Raw genomic sequence first — 14,927 nt, 5'->3', positions numbered from 1 at the left:
GTCCAAGATGCTAATGATAGTAGCTGTGGCAATCAAATCAGTAGCACAAATGATAGTACATTAACACCTAAAGTGCAAAGGAACATTCTTACCACTTTATTCTCACTTTAGTTCTGTCCAAAGGACAGGAAATAATGTCATTCCTCCCTTAACAAATAAACCTACCATTTCAGGTAACTAACTGATCCATAACCAGTTACCAGTATTCAAAACTGGCACTTAGATGAACACTGTCACCATGCAAGCCAACAGGAAGTGAATTCCGGGCTGTAAACCTGCATCTGCTACACAGATTTTTCATATTTTTGGTAAAACCAAGATAGAAGCACATATAATGCATAGTTTTAAAGTTGTGGCGATTTTCATTTTTTCAATTATATTATAATTTGTGACTGGCATCTTTCAGATGGGACAGATGTACTATCTTAGAAATAACTTACTATTTTCTGTACCCAGGAAAGCCAAGACATGGTTAGCAGTTGTCAAGGTATCTGTTTGCCCACCTTTTCTCCAGCTGGAGCAAAGGTAATAAGCTCTTGAAGAATAAAGAGAAAGTGGAAAAAGAAAAAATTTTCAGATTGAATCTTCAATGCTGAATTAAAATACACAGTGCAGTACAGTACTTGACCATAAAATGCAGTTCAAACAAAAATAAACCAGAGCACTTCACAATTCACCAAGACAAGTCTGGAGGTTGTTTTTGAACCTCTTCTTTGTTTCCAACATAAAAGCATTATGGCATTTTAAACAGAAATAAGATGTCAGTCTCTTAAGATACCAATAACTCATTATCAGAAATTAACAAAAAGGATACATAAAGACCCACAGCATAGAGCTAAAAGTTTTGATAGGGCCATATATATTATTTAAAAGAAGGAGGCCTCAGTTATATTGAGTTTGTAGAAAAATTTACTGTTGATTTTACTAATAATGAAATATTCCACTCTTTCTGTCACATTCCCAGCTGTACCAGAGGAAGAAAAAAACAGCAGTGCTTCCTCAGCATTCCTGGTACTCTACAACAGCAGGCATGAAGGCACCAGGATGGAAGCAAGTATGACCAACAGGACAGCTGAAAACAGATTTTTTTTTTTTACTCTAGAATATTGTGGAGTAGGCAGTAATGGAAAAATAAGAGAGTAAGACAGCATGGAGGCAAGAAAATAATTGGAGGCTCAAGCCCATAGAGTAGTCATGCTAATGAGAATATAAACAATAACAATGATAAGTAACTGAGCTCCTATACTATTCCAAATACTATAGAGGAGGCTTCATTACATACCTCATCTAATTCTGACAAAGTCAACAAATGTAAGTATTATCGCTTCTCCTTATATAGGTATATCAACTGAAATTCAGAGGTATTAATTTATTCACACAAGGTCACTTAGTAGCTAGCAATTTTTTGGAGTAAATGATGATAGACTGTGATCAACGATGATAGACAGACAGACATGTATACATGTTTATTACAGCTAACAGAGACACTTGGACTTTAACCTATGCCTGACTGTCTCCAGAGCCTGGACTGCCTATAAAAGTATCTTATTAACGTTTACAAAAGGTAACCTGATTTATCAAATCAACACACTAAAAAGGAGAGGCTTAGTATAAGTTTAGCAGGCACCTGATGAACGTACATTGAATGAAAGAATAAATGAAGGAGTGCATGAGGACAAAAGATGAATAGGCTTTTTTTTTTAAGGAAAGAGTAGGAACTCTCTTTAAACTTTCTTACTGTTACCTTCATTCCCTGAAAGAAAATGTCTTCTTAAAACTACAACTTGATCTTCAATAAATGTTTGTTTTGTAAACTTTGGATAATTAATACAATATTTGAAGGGAACTTAACAAATAACTATTATAAAGTGTATATAGATTTCTAACGATGTTTTTATAACTTAGAACAATTATTACAGAAAAACACACTGTAAATTTTTTTAATAATTACAAATAAAGTGATCAGATTTATAAGGAAAATGTTAAAATTATAAAAAGAATAGTATATTTTGAAATGTACTGAATAAAAAGAATGCTAATTATGTCCTATAAAGGGCACATTCAGAATATGTATATATTTTCTGCATAAAATTGTGTTTTGTTTCCTTTATTTTACTTCTCACACACTTCAGATTCTATTTGCAATATAGGTGAAGTATAGGAGTAAAATATAGGAGAAAAAGAGGGTTAACTATTCCATTCCTTGCAAAAACCCTCAGAAAAAAAAAATTATCTTGGTGGTGTGATGAATTGGGAGATTGTGATTGACATATATACACTAATATGTATAAAATGGATAACTAATAAGAACCTGCTGTATAAAAAAAAACAAAATTCAAAAAAAAAATAAAATTCAATTTTAAAAAATTTTAAAAATAAAATAAAAGATTCCAAATCAATTAAAAAAAATTATCAGCATGGTTAAAACAGAACCTGTTAGTCTATCTCTTAGGCTACCCAACAGGTGTTTTAAAGTTTTGTTTTGCTGTGGTTTTGAACCTTATTGTAATCTCTCTACCACTGCTTCCAACAGACAAAAAAACAAAGAGTTAAAAGGCAAATACAACAGTAAACCACGGGGCAGAGATAGAGCTCTCTCAGCCCATTCCTTAACAAACTTGTTGCCAGGCCTGTCCGCACCATCCTAACTCCTATGTTTCTCTGGCCTTGAGCCAAGAGTATCATTTTACTCCGAGTGAAGAAAAAGAGTTTCATTCTTCCAATCTTGTACTACTTTCACCCCGACCTTGTAATCTTGTTTTTCCACATTTTCTAACTACTCAAACAAAAGCCTTCCCCCTTAAAATATGCACCAAGCATAGGGAAAAGAAGAGAATGAGAAGGAGGTGTTCTCTCGATAGATAGTACTCATAGTACTGGGTGCTATTTTAAACACTGATAAGAACAAGCATGGAAGCAGGGACTCTGCCTACACCCAGTGAATTCAGGTAATGTATCCATTGTTCCACGTTGCTATGGTCTGGTGACAGGAACCACAACTAGAACAAGCTTGCCCAGCATTTTCCTTTGCATTTAGATGCCAACTTCGATAAGGTCACACCTTAAAAGATCCACATAGCATGCAACACACAGATAGCAATAAAGCCTTCAGCCATTCCCACACTCAGGTAAGATGGTAAAAGGAAGAGGAAATCAGAACAACATTCACAAACGCAAACAGATTTACACAGCCAACCAATTTGTAACTACCACTCTCTAGATCCTTCCTCACACCAGGGACCTAAGTGGAGCCAACAACAAAAGTAGTGGAGAGATTTCACTCCTCCCCACTCCCTGCTTCTATCCTAGAATTTTCTCAGAGGAGCTCACTGCCTTCCCTCACTGGTCTCCTTTGAGGAGTATCCAAAAGAATTCCTTCATGGCTGTGTTTCTTTCAATTCCAATGACTCCCTGAAGTGAGTCATTCCTGACCGTTTATTCCCCTGAACCTCCCTGAAGATGTGACGCCTCTCCTAGAGCAGAGCTCTCCCCCATAAGCTACCCATAGAAAGCAATTCCCCAACTGCCTTCCCTCCCAATCATTCCCCGAAGAGCCAATCCTCTCCTCCCCTCCTGTTTTCCTTTCCATCCGCTCTCTTAAAGAACCTGACATCACTATTACTGAAAATACACAAGAGGTTTGGGAAGGAAGGGGAAGAATACCACTGAAGTGAGGGAAAACACGCACGCGTGCGCGTGCGCGCGCGCGCACACACACACACACACACACACACACACACAATGAAGGAATATTCTAATTTCTGAACTGGTTTTTTTCTTACCTGAAAGTTTTGTTTACACATAATACATTATATCACCTCTGATATACTCAAACTTTCCCAAATCACTTGATGAAATGATTTTATCTAAAACATTTCAATAAGTGTAATACATGTGTGTGTATTTCCCTAACAAAAACAACACAATTACAGAAAGCTTACCAACTTATAAAACTGTGACCAAAATCCAAAGACGGAAGTGCAAAGATCCTTTTTTACCTCCTATCATGCACTGAAAATCAGAATTCTGGGGCAAAAAAAACTTCTTCAGTAAAAACTACTGATAGATTGGCATCATGCTCAAAATCTCTGTAGTTAAACTGCTGTGCTGTAGCTTACAGGTTAAGCAAACTCTATCACAAAACTCTATTTCATTGTAATATTGGCACTAAGATTTAAGAGTTTTGAAACAACTTCTTTTACACTATTTAATTTTTGCCTGCTTCAGATAATATAACATCTCTGGGGCAAAAGATAAATGTATAATCTGTTTGAGAACATTTTCTCCAATCTATATACTTTCATAATCAGAAATATAGTGATAAGAATTAAGTGATTCCATTTTTTTCCTTTTAAAGGTATAAATTTACCTAAACTTACTTTATTTAAATTGTTAGACTTCATCATTGACCACTTCCTTTTAAAATAAAGCGTACTACTATAATGACTGATGATAATAAATCAAATAATTAGTATTTAAATATTTTAACATTGATCCTATTTTAAAATTTTCTTCTGTAGTTTCTAAAATAGTAATTTATGGAAAGAGGGGGCCAAACTCTTTTTCTAAATGAAAAGGGGGTCTAACCACTCTTAAGGAAATATGTTTGTTTTTAGTAGGTTTTCCATTCTGATACCAAATATCTAAAAGCCCTTTGCCACTTGGAAAATCTAAAAGTAAAGTATCTTAAGTCTCACTCTCACATATCTTGTTCATATTCAGTACTATGATGAACACATTAAATAATCCATGTACTTAATATGTGATTAATATATAATACTTGCACAATAGTGCTAAAAAGTATCTCTCTAATTTTTAAATACTTTTCAGCTAAAAGGTTTTTCTAAATTATAATGTAATTTTCATTTGAAATATCTCCGTCATTGCACTCATCAGGTCATAAGGTAAAGAAGAGATATATCATGTGGTTGATAAATGGGAAAAAATTATGAATTTAGAAATAATTTTATCATATGGGGGGCCAAATTAGCCTGCTCAGATTCAGAAACACTTAGGGTTCTCTCAAATATATATGAAAAGGGGGTCATCACAAAGCACTTGGACTGTTAGTAAAAGACAACCAAAATAATGGTCCTCTGAAGATATTTTGTAATCCCTTGCCCTTGAGAACTTTAAGGCTTAGCAGAGCAAGAATATGAAGAATTACTTCTTACTGGGGTGTGATTCATTATATTTATGTCAAGAGATGATAATTATAAGGTCTCATGGCTTCAAGGTTGTAGCTTTTGAGAGAGGGGAATCTTTGAATCCAAATATATTTCATGCTTCATTTTAAGTATGAATGCATACATGCATTTATCCAGTTTCCATTAGAATCTCAAAATTCTAATTGTAGAATTGTCTCTATTTCTCTCACTATAGAAAGAGCAGATTTGGTCATCTGTTGTGAGAATCTGACTAGAACTTAATAGGTACACAAGTGAATTGTGAATCAAGTTCAGAACTATATTCCTACTTTCATGTGCCAGAGTTTTCAGGTTTTCAGTGGTAATTTGGATAATTTGCCATGAGATATATATATATATATATATATATTTCTTTTTCAGGAATACTTATGGGAGGAAAAACAAACATACATCACACATACATATTTCTATACTCCTATGCCTTTCTTGACAACATTTTTGAGAATTTTCAAAAATAACTGGAACATGATAGAGCATACTACAGCCTGAATTAGAAGTCAGAAGACTTAAGGTTTATCTGTTTACTAACTACAGCCTTGGACAATTCACTAACTTTTCTGGGTCTCAGTTTTTACACATCTAAAATGAAGGGGGTTGAAATATCTCTCAAAAGCTACGATTAAATGAAATGAAAAGATTCAGGGGCATGATCCTCAATTAGGCAAAAGGTAACATAAAGACAACAGGGCCACCAACTTGAACTGTCAGAAGGATGAAGTGAATATAAATTGAGGAAAAATGACTGAAATTACTAAATAGAAACCTACAAGATATCCCTTTTCAGTGTGTAGCTCACTGAATATTCCCCAAAGTATTCATAATGAGTATTATGTCTGACGTCAACTAGAACAACACTAGCTGCTAAGAAATGAAATAATGAAGACTATATAAGATGTGAAATTATTCCATTGGAAAGTAGGGGATTTGTTTAAATTGAGCAGAATGCTGGCAGAACTTTACATATTTCTTTTAAAATTTACCTGCATTTACATAGCACAAAATAACTTTCTTTACATTAGCTTAATGTACTACTTTTACCATCCCCAGTGTCCTGTGATCCGTATTTGGTCTCCATAAGCAGATTTACATGCATGAAAAGACATAGGGATCACCTTCTAAAAACCCTTAGTGTGGCCCACAATTTCAGAGAGCTGAGCTACATGCTGAGCTACTGAACTGATGTGACCTGAGATCTGATCCCACTTCAGTAGTCATCAGGCTACAGTGGTAGTGTTACTTTACCAAAATAAACCCCTCCTCAATACGAAAACGTGCCAAGAGTGCTTCCAGGTGCCAACTTCTACTCTTCTGGAATAAGATTCCACTAACAAAGTTAATAAAGCTTTGAACTGTTTTTCTTTAGGAGGTATGTGATTAGATTCTACTCATCCTGAAATTGTCTCAAAGTTAATGTAAAAACACACTGCTTTTTAAATATTATATGTATATGCAATACATGTTTCGTGTCTAAAATTCAGAAATCTAGACAAGAATATAAAACAAACAAATATCACAATTCCAATACTCAAAGATAACCACTATTAACATTTGATGTATATTCTTCCTATTTTTAAGAAGTATATACATTTATATATAAGTGGGGTTTTATTTACGAATTTGAGATCCTGCTAAACAAACTTGTGCAGCCTTTTAAATTTCTGTATTTTGAAGAATTCCTATGCCATAATTATCTTTATAGCACATGATTTTTAATAGCTGTATCTTATTCTCTCCAGTGGATATGCTGTTTTTTAAAACAATCAACCATTATTTAAAAACTTTCAAAGAATTTAAATGGAACAGCTAATTCTCCATATTAAATATTCTGTTTGAGGAAATGATTTTAAAAGTGATTTTAATAATTGATCCTATCAAACTTTCAGTAAATGAAGAATGAATTTAAACCAAACTTACAACAGTAAAAATTTTTGTAATCAACTTCACTTTTTCATTCAAATAAATCAAATATTATAGGTAGGGGCAAACTGTGCATACTGCCTTATTAAAATTCACCTTGGAATTTTAGGGTTGCATATCATGATTAATATAACCACAAAACTAATAAATGCTTATAGTCAGCGGTCTTTTTCAAAGACATTCACTCTAATCTTGACCACAACCCTATGAGGCAAGTATATATTGGTATCTTTTTTACAAATTAAGAAACCAACTTTCTGAAAGGTTAAATAATTCTCACAGCTAATAAATGAATCCTACCAAAACGTAAGATGTAGCTCTTAAATCCCATGTTGAATAATGTTCGATGTTCTCATTTACATTATGTCTTGTATATTCACATTTATTAACTGAATTTTAACCCTAATGAAAACAAACTCCTAACACTAGCACTATTACCATCATGTTACAGCATGGCAATTTGACAATGTTATACTTCAAGGAGATAAGCATAATAAGGTAAAATATATTCAGAGATTTTTAATAATATTATAATTTTCAGAGCTGCATGTTGTATAGTAACATCCAGGAATTTTTAAGATGAATTCCAGTCCTGATTTTTGTTTAACTGGTTTTTTAAACTACCACTTACACATATTTTTGGATAATTGCTTGGTGGTTTTAAAGTGTGGAAACCAAGACAAAATGCAATTAAAATTACTGAATGTATACAATAAATAAAACTATCAACAAATGATTTGAGTGTGAGGAATTTAAATCTATGCTGGGGGGAGGGAAAGCAAATGGATGGATTATGCTAGTCTCTTACAGTTACACTTGCATGGAACCACGGGGATGGCATTTTTAGTCCCACTTCCGAGGAAAATTACTGAGTAATAGGTTTTTTTTTATTTTCAGTGCTTATCTTTTCTTTTATTGTTGACTACATATATATATATAAATATATATATATATATATTTGCAGGGTTCAAAAAAAAAGTTTTAAGGTATATATATATATATATATATATATATATATATATATACAGTGAAAAGTCTTGCTTTAACAAAGTATATAGTGAAGAGTCTTACTTCCAATTCATTCCTCTATCTGCTCAGCTCTCAATCCTTAACCCTCTACCAAAATACCCTCAAAACACATTTTTTGGCTTTCTTATACATCTTTTCCAATATTTTTAATACAGTGATCAGCAATTTATCTCTCTTTTTTTGCACAAATGTAGCTTATATTTTCTGTCCTTGCTTTTTTTTTTTAACTTAGCAATATATTTTGGAAATCTTTCCATATTCATAATATTCCTCATTTTACACACCTACATAATACCCCCTTGTTGAGGAACCTAATTTATTTAACCAGTACTCTACTGATGGACATTATTTGCAAACTCTTTCCCATTTTTACTATTAAAAACAATGCTGCAATGAATAAATTTGTACATTTAACATTTTACAAATATATCGTAAGATAAATTTGTAGAAATAGGAATACTAAATCAAAACTTATACGCATTTGTTCTAACATATTCATACCAACTTATACTCTCATCAACAGTGTATAAGAGTCTTATTTCCTGATAGTCTTGCCAATAGAGTATGCTATTACACATTTGGATTTTTGCTAATATACTGGATTATAAATGCTGTCAAGTGTAGTTATAGTTTTTTTTCTATTTTGAAACTCTTTATATGTATAAAAGTCACTGGTATTTTCCTTTGAACTATGTGTTAGGATAATTTGACCAGATGTCCATTAGGTGTTCTTTGTCAATTATTAGGTTTTGTTATATAATAGGGAGATTAGATCTTTATTCATAATGAGTTGCAATTTTTACCTTCAACTTGTTATTTATGGTTTTGCTGATTTTTTTGCCATGTCAAAGTTTTAAATTTTTATAAATTCAAACATATTAATCTTTTTAATTGACTTTAAGATTTTGAATTTTATTAAAAAGGCCTTCTCCATACTAAGACCATAAGAAATTTATATTTTCTTATACTACTTTTATGGTTTCATCTTTCACATTTAAATCTTTGTTCCAAATCAGAGCTTATCCTGATGTTCAGTATGAGATATGGATGCTGCTCTATGTTCAGTATGAGATACAGACTATATGATGTACCAATCAAAGAATGCAGTAGTTCTTCCTATTTTTAAGTATTCTTTTTCATGTTATTTAATATAAATATTATGCCATTAAATAATAGGTATATTAATTTTGAACTTTCCTATTACGGAGTTATTGTTTGTGATCATTTTTCAACTGATTCTCTGAGGTTTGTGAGCATAAAATCTTATAATCTGTAAATAGTGATTATTTTACCTCTTCCTTACACAGTTTTATACCTCTTTTCTTTCTTTTATCTAACTGCATTGGCAGTTTCCTCCAGCACAATATTAAATAATGGTAAAGAGAGTGAACCAAATTTTTCCTTGCTTCCGACGTTAGTAAGCATGCCTCATGTGTTCCTATCAATCATGACTTTTGGGCTGATATAAATATATTTTATCACACTGACGAAGTCTCCTTTCAATCCTATTTTACTGAGTATGAAGAATGGTCATTAATTGTTAATTTTTTTCATATGTCTTTTCGGTGTCTATAGAGATACATGCATATGATTTTTCTCCTTAGTTTAATATGATAAATAGATTTCCTACCATTGAAATATTCTCGCATTGCTGAAATAAACCTCTCTTGTTGACAGTATTATTACTTTAATGGAACCCAGACTGTTGTGATTTTTTAGGAACTGCCACTTATTTTGGACCATTTTATTTGACAGCATTTAAGTATAAGAGGCCAAGTCTTAAAGTAATAAAAAGTTACCAACCAGAAAGATTTAGGGAAAAGGACTTGAATTTAGATTTGGGACTGGATATAAATTAATTGATTACACTAGACTGGTACAGGTCCATTGGTTAGGAACTGTAGGACTAACATTTTCAGTTCTACTCCTCAGGGGAATTATAGGCTCAGCAGAAACCTTTTAGCCTAATATTGTGTATGGGTTTTTAAAAATGTAATAATACATTAATTTAACTTTATAAAGATTTACTGAACGCCTACTTCTTTTTTCAAGGCATTGACTGGCTCTATAGTGTAGTTCAGTGGCTTGCAGTTTTTGACCTAGATACACAATAAGAAATACATTTTTTATAGTAACTCAATATATATGCTTATCTATGTGTGTCTAAATATATATGCATGTTTATGAAAAATGGTTTCATAAAACAATATTTATACCTACTACATATAATGTACATTTACTACACACAAATATATCTTATATTCTTATCTTTTTTATTCCATATTATTTTTATTAAACTGCTAGTTGCAAAACACTATACTGATTTTGCAACCCATTAATAACTTGCAATCTGTAGTTTTGGAAATATTGTCATACTAGCTAAGAACATGGATTCTGGAGCGAGACAAACTAGGTTTGAATCACAGTTATACCTCTTGATGGCTTTTAATTGTAGCTATGTATCTCATCTTTAAGATGAGGGCAACAGTATCTACCTATGAAGATTAAAAGAGCTAATACTTGTAAATGCAAGTTTCAATAATATATTTGACTGGTTTGATAAAATATTTCCCTTAACCCTACAGTTGCCAAAAGAAAAACATCATCCATAATATAGAAACTGAGGAAAAATCATTCAAAATACAGACTTCCTAAGATCTATTAGAAATAATGATGAACAGCAAATATGATCTAAACATCTCATCTGGACTGTGTCTTTCCTTCCAAGGCCTGGGATATAATCAATAAATATTTGCTGAATTAAATAAGCATTAAGGTCTCCCTCTTATTCTCCCTTTTATATACAGATGCACATAAGTCCTTTTTAAAGACTTTACAAACCAGTAACCATGCTAAGTAATTATAATTTACCAGTACACTATAAAGAAGTTACCATACATTGTGACTCAAATATATATTTTTGACTATTTCATAGAACCATATTAATATCTCTAGTAGATGTAGTCTTTTGCTCCAGATTTTCAAATCTGTAAACTTGATAAAGAAACACTTCTATGCTATGTTTCTTAAAGATACTTATGAGAACATTCTGGCTTATTGTCTATCCCCTAACTCCTTACTACTTCTGATTGAGTAGTAAAAGAGGTAACGAGACCCTCAACATAATTACATGTATTCATAAGGAACTCGGTGACCTAGTTCCTAAAATCCACGGGTTCAATGTCTCTTACCCAGAACTCCTACTGGAGAAGTTGGTGGCACTAAAAGAGGTGGTAGGAACAAATATCCTTCCTTCTCCAGATTTATATGCTAATGCTTAGGGGATTCAAAACAAAATGGAAATAAGCATATAGTAAACTTCTGTATGAAAGTATGTAGGTATCTAGTGGTCATTCTCAGAATAACAGAAAAATATGAGTCTTTCTATTTTATCCACCAAGACTAATAATGCACACCCATGCTGGCTCTTGGCACGGCTGTAGCAAGGGACAATCCAGGAGACATACAATGGTGTAACTCTAACTCAGTCTAAAATGGTAGGCCAAAAGTAACCTAATTTTTACAGTATTTAGGTATAAAAACACCTTAAATCCAGCCTGGAAGAAAGTTATCGTATTTCCTCCTCAACTCCCAGCATTCCAGGGCCTCTCCAGAGTGAACTTTGAAGCCAATGGAGAAAAAGTATTTATTAGACAAAATTTCACATTTCCATCAACTTGCTGGAATTTGACCACTATATATATCAAATGATACTAATAGTTAGGCTACCTCTGGTAAATATGCTACATTAATTTCAAGTACAATCTCAAGAAACCCTTTAACTATGCAAGTGTCTGTTTCTCAACAAAAGAAAGCCATGTTTGAAAGTCAATTAATATTTTTTTTAATAAATTTATTTATTTTTGGCTGCATTGGGTCTTCATTGCTGCACACGGGCTTTCTCTAGTTGCAGTGGGCTTCTCATTGCAGTGTCCTCTCTTGTTGCGGAGCACAGGCTCTAGGCACGCGGGCTTCAGTAGTTGTGGCACACAGGCTCAGCAGTTGTGGCTCACGGACTCCAGAGCGCAGGCTCAGTAGTTGCGGCGCACGGACTTACCTGCTCCGCGGCATGTGGGATCTTCCTGGACCAGGGCTCGAACCCGTGTCCCTCAACACTGGCAGGCGGACCCCCAACCACTGCACCATCAGGGAAGCCCATAAAGTCAATTAACTTTTGAAGTAAAAAGTTTCATTTTTTTCTATTCTCTCTCTCTCTTTTTTCCAATTGTAACTGTTGATATTTTGGAACATTTTTCCTAATTGGGTGAAGGGGTGAAGGGAGGTATTTGTTTTATTTAGTTTTAGCACGTTCCTAAATCTGACTGGGATTGTGTTCTTAAATTGGGCATCTGTTTGACAAGGAGGGGCAAGGGGTAACCAAGTTTAAAAGAAATAAAGGTAAATGGATATTTTTACACTTATCACAAGGACGGCAAGCACTCGCAGGCCGGCAGAACCCCCGTCTCTCACTGAAACTGCAGCACCGCCCTCTCCCTAATACACCTATAACAATCAGTCCTGCCTAACACATCCGCTGGAGACTTGCTCTCTGTCCTTCAACGTCTTCTTGAATTCCTTCAACATTGATACTCAACTCCAAAATTCATGTTCAAATAACAGCTGACTGAAATTTTTCAACATATTTTCAGTGCTCATATTTGCTAATGATGACAACAGGATTTATTGAAAAAATGGTATCTTCTTCAGAGAAATCTAAAATTTAATCTGCCTCTAAAATAGAAGGGTGTACATATGTGTGTGTGTTGTAGGGAAATAGGATGTTTTTTTTTTACTCTGCCAAGAACTCTGATCATTTTAATTTGATAGATGCTAAACGTAAATTGCAATAGAAAAATTAAATAGTATTTTGATTAAATAAAATATTAAGAAAGACCTATTTTTTTCTTTGCCTTTCATGTTTTACCCCTTGATTTACTGTTAGATGGACTTGAGAGATGTAATTATTAGTGATCATATTAATTGACTATGTGATATACAACATCGTATGAACCAAATGTATGAACTGTCACAAAATAAAATATATGAAAAAGAATGTGAAAATCAAATTATGAGATTCCTTAAAAAGTCTCCTGAAAGGTGTAAAGATTTGATTTTCCACAGTGTCTGATTTAATATGACTTTGATCAAAGAATAAACCTCTGAAGAGGTTTATAAACAAAAGCATAAACCCTCTAGGCAAAGCTTTTTAGAATTAAAGCAAAATCATATTAACTCTTAAAAGTTGCAAAACAGTAGATTCAACTGAGCACTAAGAAGGCAAAATCACAGCTAAATTAGGTAATACCAGGGCATGGTAGCTATGAAAAAGCTGGAGGATAAATATATACAATCACATATACTATTATAAATCATATTTCACATTGCTACATAGTTCTTAAATTAATTTCATTCATTCATTATTCAGTAAGTTTATTGAACTTTTAGTTTATGCAAGGCACTGGCCTAAGAACATAAAATTATACATCTGTATGCCTTACAGATGAACTGGTCTTAATTTGAGGTAGGAAGAAGGGAAACAGTGACTGGAGAGGAAAATAAGACATTAGCCCTCTCGTGAATAAACATGCTATCCTATTAGTTAGATGCAATTCTATAGGCTTGAAACAATGGAGGAATTAAACCTTGGATGGAATATTTCCTTTTATTTCTCCGCCACCTTGGGAAAATGTCTGTTTTCATAGTGAGGTCTCTCAAAATGATAGCAGGCTAATCGGCACAGGTTCTTGAGATAATGGAAGCTCGCCTGGCTAAGCAGGCAGCCTGCCCATCAACTTCAGATCCACATATCTCCCGAACTACAATCAGAGACTGGTGTTCACACCCTGAAACCAATCCATTACTCTCATCTCCTGCCTTAAAAATAAATTAAAGGGATAGGTGAAGGCACTGCATAACTCAAACCACGTGGATCTCAACAACTATGTCCCATTAACTACCACGGAATAGTCATATTGGCGTTAGACCAAGTTTTTCCTATCAAAACCAAAAGATAATAGAAATGTTACCTGCCAAATGTCAGTAAACCCAGAAAGTGTAATTATTTACATGGCATAATAAACACTTAGGTCTTATTTAAATTTACAACATTTTAGAAATGAATAGCTATCTCAGAATCACATTGCTTGGGTGTATGACAGAAAAAAATAGCTGTGTAACAACAGAGCTTTCTCACTTTGTACACAAAAAATAGGGTGAAACTCTTAGATATACCAGAGTACCACCTGAACCTCTTTTAATAAGAATAATAGATGATACTTCATTGACTTTCTGGTAAATAACACTTATAGTTGGAAAAACAAAGTCATGTTATCAACATCTTAAGTGGTAAACTTTCCCTTGGTTACAGGAGCACAAAAATGATGTACTAGTAGGTTCATTACCACAGAATGAAATACTCAGTAGCTGTTAAAAATCATGATATATATATATATATGCTTAATAACATGAAAACGGTGTTTAAAATGCATACTGTTTAGGGAAAAACAATCATACAATAAGCAATTTTTATTATATGATCCTAGCCATTTCTATGTTTACAAAGGCATAGAAAATGACCTGGATATACTTTAAGTTGTTAAATAAATTACATACAAAGCAATTAGAACAGTGCCTAATACATAGTAAATGCTATATAAGAATTTCTGCTATTATTATTTTGCAGCAATTGTGAGATTATGAGTGTTGCACCCCTGTTTTTACTTATGCATATTTTCTTTTTCTCCTTATTAAACTACACTCATTCTATAAAAAATA

The 14,927-nt window shown here is 33.2% G+C and overlaps 1 protein-coding gene across 18 annotated transcripts in view; it reads right to left on the bottom strand.

Annotated features, from left to right (window-relative positions):
- IKZF2 (IKAROS family zinc finger 2) overlaps positions 1-14,927 on the bottom strand; it is a 231,203-nt gene that overhangs the window by 149,279 nt on the left and 66,997 nt on the right. For 2 of the 18 annotated variants that reach the window (XM_082396894.1, XM_082396896.1), the window contains exon 2: positions 441-535. The exons of the other annotated variants lie outside the window; for them this stretch is intronic. The gene's annotated coding sequence lies outside the window, so the exon portion shown is untranslated. The remainder of the gene's footprint in view (positions 1-440; positions 536-14,927) is intronic. 18 annotated transcript variants of the gene reach the window in all.

Source organism: Balaenoptera borealis (genome assembly GCF_965194805.1).
Source record: "Balaenoptera borealis genome assembly, chromosome: 6".
NCBI lineage: Eukaryota > Metazoa > Chordata > Mammalia > Artiodactyla > Balaenopteridae > Balaenoptera > Balaenoptera borealis.
The sequence above is the reverse complement of the archived record's forward strand: the minus strand, read 5'-3'. Positions and strand labels throughout refer to the sequence as shown.